The sequence below is a fragment of the Gallus gallus genome, chromosome 5 (assembly GCF_016699485.2).
Source record: "Gallus gallus isolate bGalGal1 chromosome 5, bGalGal1.mat.broiler.GRCg7b, whole genome shotgun sequence".
Lineage (NCBI taxonomy): Eukaryota > Metazoa > Chordata > Aves > Galliformes > Phasianidae > Gallus > Gallus gallus.
Window position 1 is genome coordinate 59,158,416 of NC_052536.1, and position 9,446 is coordinate 59,167,861.

A 9,446-nucleotide genomic window follows, 5' to 3' on the forward strand; every position below is an offset into this window, starting at 1 on the left:
ATGCAAATGTGCAAGGATAAAGGGCAGGGATTGCTCAGCTGAAGAGATATATGGGAGAGCTGACCTTTGCTACGCTTCCACCACATGGAATGATGTTAGACTGCTAGAAAGAAAGAGCAGAACAGCAGCTGAATTAGAGATAGTCAGAAATGCAAGAGCTGCACTGCCCTGCTGCAGCATCTCCTCCCCATCCATCTTCCAGGTTAATGATTCATGACAGACCGATGAAGGTCAAGGATTCTCTTAAGTGTCTCCTCTCCGCTTGATACCCAAAGAAGCAGAGGGAAAGGTAATTACACTGTGGAAGGCTCATCTGTGCATTAAGAATCTGGTACCAGGCAGCCTGCAGGTATCTGGGGCAGCAAACACCCCCCAGCTCTAAGCAGGAGGGGTACAGGACCTGCAGGGGAGGTCCCCACACAGTGCTACAGTGGCTGGATGCTACATCAGCACAGGAGGAGGAGGAGAGGAAGGCACTTCTTGGCCTCTGATGACGAAAGCCTGAGCTGTGCTCCAGCAGGCCAGGAAGCACAATAGACCTTGGTCCCTGCATCTCTGAGGAGAGCCCCGGGGAGCACGCACACAACTCCTCACAGCTCTCTTTCTCATTTGGAGCCCTGTGACCCCCATCCCCCTGACCAGCTGCAAGGAGGTGGCAGCACCTCCTGAGCTGCACCAGAGAAGTAAAGCACACAGGCAGGTTTCATGCTGTCCACTGCATCCAGCACCTCTCCTGCTCAACACCCAAATACCATCCCCCAGCACGTACCAAAGGAATGCTAATTCTCAGTGTGCAACTCCAGGAGGCTAGATATAAGGAAAAAAAGCTTACAATAAGGGCAATGAAGCACTGGCACACGTTGCCCAAAGAGGTGGTAGATGTCCCATCCCTGGAGACACCCACAGTCAGAGAACAGGGCTGTGAGCACCTGGTGGAGCTGGGAGCTGCTCCATTCATTGCAGGGAGTGAGACCTGACGACCTTCAAAGGTTCCTTCCGACTCAAACCATTCTATGATCCTGTGATTCTCTGAATGTATGTACGGCCTTGCCTGTGAATGCACAAGTTCCAAGTAGGATGAATGGATGAAGAATCAGTGGTGTTTGAAATTGAGATGTCTTACAGCTTTAGAAACTCATCAAGGTCAAGTATTTCAGAACAGCACTTCTCTGATTTCCCAGTCCTTCTCTCTTCCCATCTTCCAACAAGGTGAAACTTCATTTGACTTTATTAAAGCAATTGTTCATAACTAAATCCTGTTTCCTGGTTTTCTAAGCAGGCAGAAATAGAAACAATTAGAAATAATTGCTTGGTAATCTTTTTCCTACACGGTTATTTTCTCATCCTCCAGGGTCTGAAATTGGTTATGGAGGAATGCTGGAGTCTTTAAGGCTTCGCTTTTGGGACTGAACTCTGTTTACAAGGCCCTGAGTAGGTCAATTCCTATGTGCATCTACAAAGACAGCCCTGCTCCAGGAGCACAGTGACACTCCTGCGTCACATGAGGACACAGTGACCCAAGCATTTGTACATAACAGAATCAAACGGTCAAGAGCTTCCTGACTCTCAAAGTATCGCAGCAGATGCTTTCAGAACCCACTTCAGCATTTTTTTTTTGTGCTTTCTTGGAAAGACACATTATGATAAATTTGAGTGGCATCCCACCCCTCCCCCCTGCACACACAGAACGCAAATCAGTTAAAGAGAAGTGAGAAAATACAGAAATCAAGAATTTAGGCCATAACCACAACCATTAATTTTGTTATTGAAGGTTGCTTGCAATGACTGCTCCAAGAATTCCTCCAGATAACACGTGATTACTTAAGGTTATCAGGGATGGTGAGTTGCTATCCAAATGTTTGATTGCCTACTTTTTCTTCTGATTAGGTAATACAACAGCATTAAGGGAATTAAATTATTTACTGTCATGTAAGCTTCAGAAGTAACTGCCATCTGACCAACTGAATGTCATTACCCACAGCCAACTTCAATACAGATCCAAACAGGTTTCCATCCCACAAAGAGTCCTCAGTGAGTGGTTTCCTGCCCCATGCAACGTGGCTGTGTATGACAGCTACAACGAGCAGCATTTCCCTCCCTGTGCTTCCCACCATAGCCGACCCACTGCTGAACCACTCTGTGCCAGACACATCACACCGCTGATTGATTTTAAAGCCAGCAACAACTGTTGGTGACACTTTGCCATGGGAGTCTATTAGGCACTTGGAATAATCTTAAACGGTGTGTTTGCATAGGTGGGATATTAAAAAAAAAGGAGGAAAATAAGTTAAAATGCATTTACTGATCACAGACCTATATCATTTATTTCACATCTGTTCAACCAACTCTAACCTATTAAAAAGAGCGATTAATGTTTAAAGGACATGAAAAATAAAATGGCTATAATAAATGGACACTGCTAATAACTACCACTTCAGTTTGTGTTCTGGTAAATTAATGGCACAGCACAACGCTGAGTATAAATATGCAGTCCCCACTTACAAATGCTGAGCAGTGGCTTTACGACACCCTGCCCGGCGGCACTGCGATTAATGAAGCAGCCAGCTCAGTGTCACCAGCCAGTCAAGGACAGGGCATTCTCCTCAAGCATCTCTTGGGGAAAGCAGCAGATTTAGTATCTGATTGTGAAATATTTAAATTGTTCCAAACGCTCCATTGGGTTTCTTCAGCTAGAGGGTTCCTGGAAGAGCAGATCACCGCTGGTGTTCCTGTAAGTCAGAAGAGAGGAGGTTCCTTCTTAGAGCACAGAATGTGGCAGAGGTGGGGGAACAGAGAAAGTGTTTCTTAAAATAGGACAATATCAAATGCACATAATAGCAAAAGAAGTATAGACACCTTAGACCCCATTATGAGCTTTGATAATATACCTAATATTAACAAAAACCCTACATGGTGTATTTGTCTTGCTTTTCTCATTTGCCATAATCAATAAAAATCTCTGCCTATTCTCCACAGATGGCGGCAGCTCAATTCTTAAAATAAACCTATACTCTTTGAATGTCTTCTTAACACAATGAGGACTGTAGGTGAGCTGTTAGTGAGTGAGGTTTCTCCAGTAATCATCAGTCACACCCTTGAAGTCAAGCTGGGAGATGTGGGTGGGATGGGCAGATAAATGGTGGATGAATGACGCTGTCAGGACCTCCAGGCTCAGCAGGTGGTGGATGAGGGCTCTGAGTCAGACCAGTGCTTGGCCAGAGGTGGCACTGGTTGAGGTGGCAGAGGGCTGCTGACCTGCATCAAGAAGAAGCTGACAGAACAAGGGGCACAGGCACAGCTGGCAAATGACTCCAAGTCAAGGGATCAGGCAGCCAGCTGGAGTGCCAGCATTGTGTGATACCTCCCTCAGGCAGACACAGCACTTGAGGTGGGGTCACCCCAGGCACCATTACCCATTGGGAACCCCATGATGAGGCAGGATCCTCAGTCCCAACCAGTCCCAGCCAGGATGGAGCCTAGATGGAGGAGGCATGAGGCAGCACTGGGAAGAAAAAGTCCAAATGTATTTATTTCGTGTATTTCTGCATATAGAATATGCACATTGACACAAAACTTGGTCCTACATGCCCAAAACCAGGGAAAATAATATTCAGAAAAATGTAGGTATTTCAAAACAAGGAAGATTTGGTTGCACAGAGGATGAATAATAAATGACTGCCACATTTTTCAGATGAATAAATAGTATTTATTTGCTTGACACCTGGCACTAACCAGAGCACCCTGTGATAACGAGGACACAATACATGCACCTGCAGTTGTTTTTAACCACCTGTCCCCATAGTTAGGCATTAGCACTCTGCAGGAGTGGTGCATCTCCATCCTGTCAGCTTCCTAAATCCACATTTCCATGTTCCTGTCACTGACTTGGAATTTAACTGGCAAAATTCTGTCAAGAACTGAAAGGTTAACAGCAAAAATTTGCAGCATGCTTAGAAAGCCACTGTTACTTCTCTGCTGTTGACAGACTTTTTCTGGCATGGTAAATGCTGCTGACAAGATTACAGATACATGGGTCCAGGTAATGACAGGCACACAGAGAGAGCAGAGATGCTCAAGGTAAGCTGACCAGACACTGAAAGGTGCTACACAGCCCATGGAGGAGAACTGTTAAACTGGAGCTCTGTGAGAATGAACACAAGCTTATACTCTGTCTTCCTCTGCAGCGTTGCCAGAGTCCCTTGAAGGGAGCAGGGACTGCCTCAGCATTGTAGAACTGCTGCCATATCCCAGTGCTCCACACTGCTGCTGGCATCACCCAGCCCTCAACCAGCCTGCTGGCATTGCTAAGCCCTCTGCCCATGGTCTACCCTGCTGCCCCTCCTACCACACCAGGACACATAGACTCCAAGGCACAGGCTCAGTGCAAGCAGCCACCTCCCTTCCTACAGCCTGGAAAGCATGACATCAGGCCTGGAAAGCATATTGACAAGTCATCACAAAGATGAGTGAAGCCATCAGCACAGACAGGCCAGGCTTCAGATTTACAGGCAGGTTGGAAGAGTTCTGAATTAAAAGCCACGTGAAATGCCTTTTGAGGATAAACACACTTTCCTGAGATGGAAACCAGCACTTGACTGAGTGATGGCTTCCAGGATAACCTGGAAACTTATTTCAGATGAGAATGAGACCTAAGAAAACTTGAGGCCCTTGAAATGAGTTTCAGGGAAAGCAATGCAGGGGCACTGCAGGAGGAAGGGCTCTGCATACTGACATGCAGCAGTCCCAGTCTCCAGCTGGAGCAGCGCCCAGAGCCAGGAAGAGTCTGCTTTGGGCATGGCAGTGACCATCACCTGGACACAGACTGGTGGAGATCTTATGTTTGACCAAAAAAAACAGAAATGACAGCAGAAAGAGAGGGTGTTGTAGTCAAAGCAGCACAGGAGGAAGCTGGCATCTGTATTCTGAACAGAAATTAGGAGTTACTGTAGGAAAATTATGCTGAGAAAGCTGCAGCAAAATGGGCTCCATATTTAAGGAAGGCTTGGATCACGGATCATCAGGTAATCAGTGCTGGATTATCAGAGCAATAAGAACTGTGGGAAAGAACGCATTTCTTGTGAAGCTGACAGACTACAGTCCTCATTTGCCAATACCCATCTGATATCTACAATTACAACATTGACTGACTAGAAAATAAATCACTGTTCATTCATTCAAGGCAACCTAGTGGATCAAGAGAGGAAAAAACCCAAAATATTCATTATTATTTGTAAGAAATACTGAATAGTCCTATTAATGGCTGTGACATCTTTTCTCACTTTGGAAATCTTCACTTACTGTGATTAGTAGGAGATGTTATCATCTTAATGCCTACCCCTGATTTCCAGCCTCTACAGCACATTGTAGTAAATGAGCCAGATAAGTCTGACTGTCCTCCTTCATTCCTTCCTCCTCACTCAGGAACCAGCACGTTTTCGGCTGCCAGCTCCCCATGGCTCACACCAGTTGGGTGCCCTCCCCCCAGCAGAGCTCCCTTACCTTCCTCAGCACTCTGGCACCTGGTGCATGCTGGCTGCTGGCACATCTCGTTGTTGCCTGCTCACCATAGAATTGCTCAGATAGGAAAAAACCTTAAAGGTCAACAAGTCCAACCATGACCTAACCATACTACCCTAACTAACAACCCTCCACTGAATCATGGCCCTAAGCACACCCAAACAGTTGTTAAACACATCCAGGGATGGTGACTTAACCACCTCCCTGGGCAGCCCATTCCAGTGCTTAACAACCCTTTCTGTAAAGAAGTTTTTCCTGATATACAACCTAAACCTCCCCTGGTGCAACTTGAGGCCATTTCCCCTCATCCTGTCACCTGTCAGCAGTGAGAAGAGACCAACCCCATGTGATGGCAGGTTGGATGCAGACACTCTAACTTCTGACTCCTTACTTGCCCTTTCTCCCAACCCACAACACACTGCAGAAGTCAGAAGATCTTGTCCAGGATGAACAGGAAAGATGCTCACTGTCTCAGCACTGTCTGAAGTGTGGGGAAGGGACCATCCTGCTGGAGGACCAGGAAGGGTCACTACCTTGCTTTGTGGAGCTGTAGAAGCACAGGAAAGCAGGTCATTCTCACCTCTGAGGACTTGCTACCTCACTGTGATATCATTTCAGACCCCTAGGAAGGCCTCTTCAGGTGGCTGAGATCTTCTACATCATGCAGAAATCTTTCTCTCCATCAGAAGATTTAAAACAAGTGAACAATAACAAAAGCTAAGAGCAAAAACAGAAGGAAAAGGGAAACAGTAACGTGTGTTCCAGTCCAGTTCTGTGTTTGTGTTGAAAAAACCTGAACGGGGCAGAATACTAGCAGAAGTTCTATATGTAAAATATGAAGAAGTCCTACAAGAGAGAAGTGATGGTGTTGGCCTTCAAAAGGAAAACGGGCTTAAAACCATTCCATAGCTGCTGTAGGCATAAGAACCTTTCAACAAGAGGTTCAGGAATTGAAAACTACAACCATTTACTGATGGTTTCAGATTTATGACAATCCAGCACCTCCCTTCTACACTTTTTTACCAGAGAAGTCTGTACTTATACACACACACACTTAATCTAAATAGCTGTAGAACTAAATCTGGAAAAAAGATATTTATCTAAAGTGTGTGAGACCAAAAAAAAAAGAGGAGGAAATAAAGGGGGGTGGGGGAAGGAAGGACATAACAGCAAAGCAGAAAATTGAAATACCTTTCAGATTCTGAAATTACACTTACCTCTGTAGTATTTGCTAATATTACTTAAGGCAAAGCAAAAGGGTAAAAACTAAAATCACATAGTTTACTCCGTAGTCTTATTCTTGAAAGCATGGGGAAGCACCACATCCAACATAACCAATGCAATTTGGAAAACAGCAGTCGGAACAGAACTACAACCATGTCCAAACCCCAGTTTTTTTCAGAGACTTGTGGAAAATCAACACAAGGGAAGGAAACTAAATGTTGGCATTTGTCCTTTCAACATGTCAGACTCATTGAGCCCAAGTTGAAGACCCTTTTCAGGCAATATCATGCCTACAAGCCGTATGTTACAGAGCCAGTAATGTGTTCTGCAGTAACAGCTCTGCAGTGAATGAGTATAAAGGATAGTAAGTGCACTCCTGCAGCACATCTGCTCACCTCTGCTTGTTGGTCCTGTTACCAGTACCATGCCTGCAGGAGGATGGATGACCACTGCCCATAAATAGGATCAAAAAATACTATTTCCTTTCAGACTGAGTACAGGCATATTGGAAACATCTTTGCATATAGATTTAGTTGTTCTCCTTGGAATATGCATAGCATGTAGCTCAATGTGTCCTATCACTTCTTCATCAGAATATGATGGTGAGGAATAAATTTGCATTCTGGACTACAAAAACATGGTTTCCTACTGAAAGAATACTGAAACTTATTTTAGACAGCCTTTACCCACACAAAATAAAGATTCAAGAGAGCTTGCACTTCAGTTTAATTGCTAAGATTTGCCTTTCAGAGAAGCATCATTTCAGAGTAGGAAACCCCACCAAGCTGAAAGCCAGAGGAGCCGCACCAGGTCTGCAGTCATCCAGCCTCCAGCTGAGCATTTCCTCTTCCCCCCTCCCCCATCTTTCTTCCTTTTCAAACGGCACAGAGAAATTAAAGCATCCCTTCTATGCAACATTTTGACTTTCCACTCTTAGCAGCAGATTTTACAAAGCTCAGTCCAGCTGTAATATTAGTAAAGCACTGAGGAAAGCATCTCAAAATGAGCCAAGCAGGATCTGGTGCGAGATGGACCAGTGTCCATGAGATCCACTTCCTACAGAACACATTGCCAGTATTCGTCTTTTTTCTTTCTGCAGGACAGATGCTATGCACTGTCACTTCACACAAGAGCAACAGAGAGAAAGTTCACCACTAATAATTAAAGAAACAAAACTATTAAACGCAGTCACTGTTCAACGGAGGAAACATCCACCCCCATACTTAAAGAAAAGGATGCATGAGGAAATCCTCCTCATTACACGATCTGCAGAGAGCAGCTCCTCAAATGAAGCTGGAAATCATCAAAGCAGGATGAGAAATGGCAGCCATCCAACAAGAGCTCAGAGAAGTGGAACAAAGGACCAGTGACCTGAAACACCACACAAAAGAAATGAAATCTGTATTTTAAAAGCAGCATCCCCAGAAGCCACTTAAGAACAGTTTTTCAGTGTTTCGGTGTACTTCATCCAGCACTTTAAAGATCACCACTTGAATTGTGCACTTCAAGTGCATTATCGGATAAATGCAGCCCTTTGCCTGCGTATGTGAATGACTCTGAAGACAGACACTTGCATTCCCTGACTGTTGACTATCTGTGCTTGCTTGGACACTGCCGCTTAAGCTGCTGAGTGCTTCTGCCTTTTCTCTCTGCCCTTCCCTGCCCACAGCTCACGTGGGACCACCTCAGCCATGTGTGCGCCCCAAGCACAGCAGTGACCACCTGCAGGTGCAAGCAGGTAGAAAGTCACACATTGCATGGGCTACCCCAGGGACAGAGTGTAGACAGCCCCAGATGCTCCCAGCCCCACGTCACATCGCCACTCACCCAGTGCTCCACAGCCCTGCTCCCCCCGGTCCCACCTAAGCCATTGCTCCCACCTGCCCCGTGGCTGTGTGCCCATTCCTGCCAGGGCAGCTCTGTCAAGCTTGCTGCCACCCCACAGCACAGCCCCCAGCTCCCTGCAGTAGAACAAGTGGTCCTCTCCATCAGCTACTGGTATCAGAGGGAAGGGTGGGCTGTCTACTGTCTGAAAAAATAAAGGTCAGCCCGAATGCCTTCTACACTCAAGAAGAAAAACCTAATGCAGTTATGTCTAAGTACAGATAGGATGACCTGCTAAGGGATGGATCATTTATTCCATCTACTGTGAACTTTAAGGAACATTTAAGGTTGTTCAACATTTCAGTTATGCCTCATGCTCTAAAAGAGGGAAAAAAAAAAAGAAAAAACCACCTGATTTTCTTACCTTCCTTGCATCTTCACACCTGTTTAAATTCTGATGGAAATACATTATTTCATCTGTAGCACAAATAAACAATAACAACATAATTCATAGCAAATAGTCCTTGCCTAAAACCAAAGAATATCCTTGGTGTGGCACTGAAATTGCAAGCATTAGTTCAGGAGATGGTCATCTGTGCAGGAAGTAAAATAATACATCTTGCTTTCTGAATGAGCTTCTCCTTGGATGCTGGACTTTCACCTCTATGCTCTTCATATCACTCAAATGAATGTGATGGCCTCAGCACTTTTAATATTACACCAGGTTTCTTAGTCCCAAACTAACCCCAAGCTCAGCAAAATTTGTAATGATTGTCATTCTCCATTTCATATAGGTTCAAGACAAAATGAGATTGAGTCTGAATTATTGTCTCGAGAGTGTTCAGGACATGCTAAAGGAGAGCAGCAGGACATTCGAAGCC

The 9,446-nt window shown here is 45.1% G+C and overlaps 1 long non-coding RNA gene across 1 annotated transcript; it reads right to left on the minus strand.

Annotated features, from left to right (window-relative positions):
- Window positions 1–2,283: 2,283 nt before the first annotated feature.
- On the minus strand, window positions 2,284–9,213 carry LOC107051819. Its single transcript, XR_003075449.3, has 2 exons — window positions 8,990–9,213; window positions 2,284–8,112 (listed from the first exon to the last, which is right to left on the minus strand). It is a non-coding gene; the product is annotated as an uncharacterized LOC107051819 (long non-coding RNA).
- Window positions 9,214–9,446: the final 233 nt, after the last annotated feature.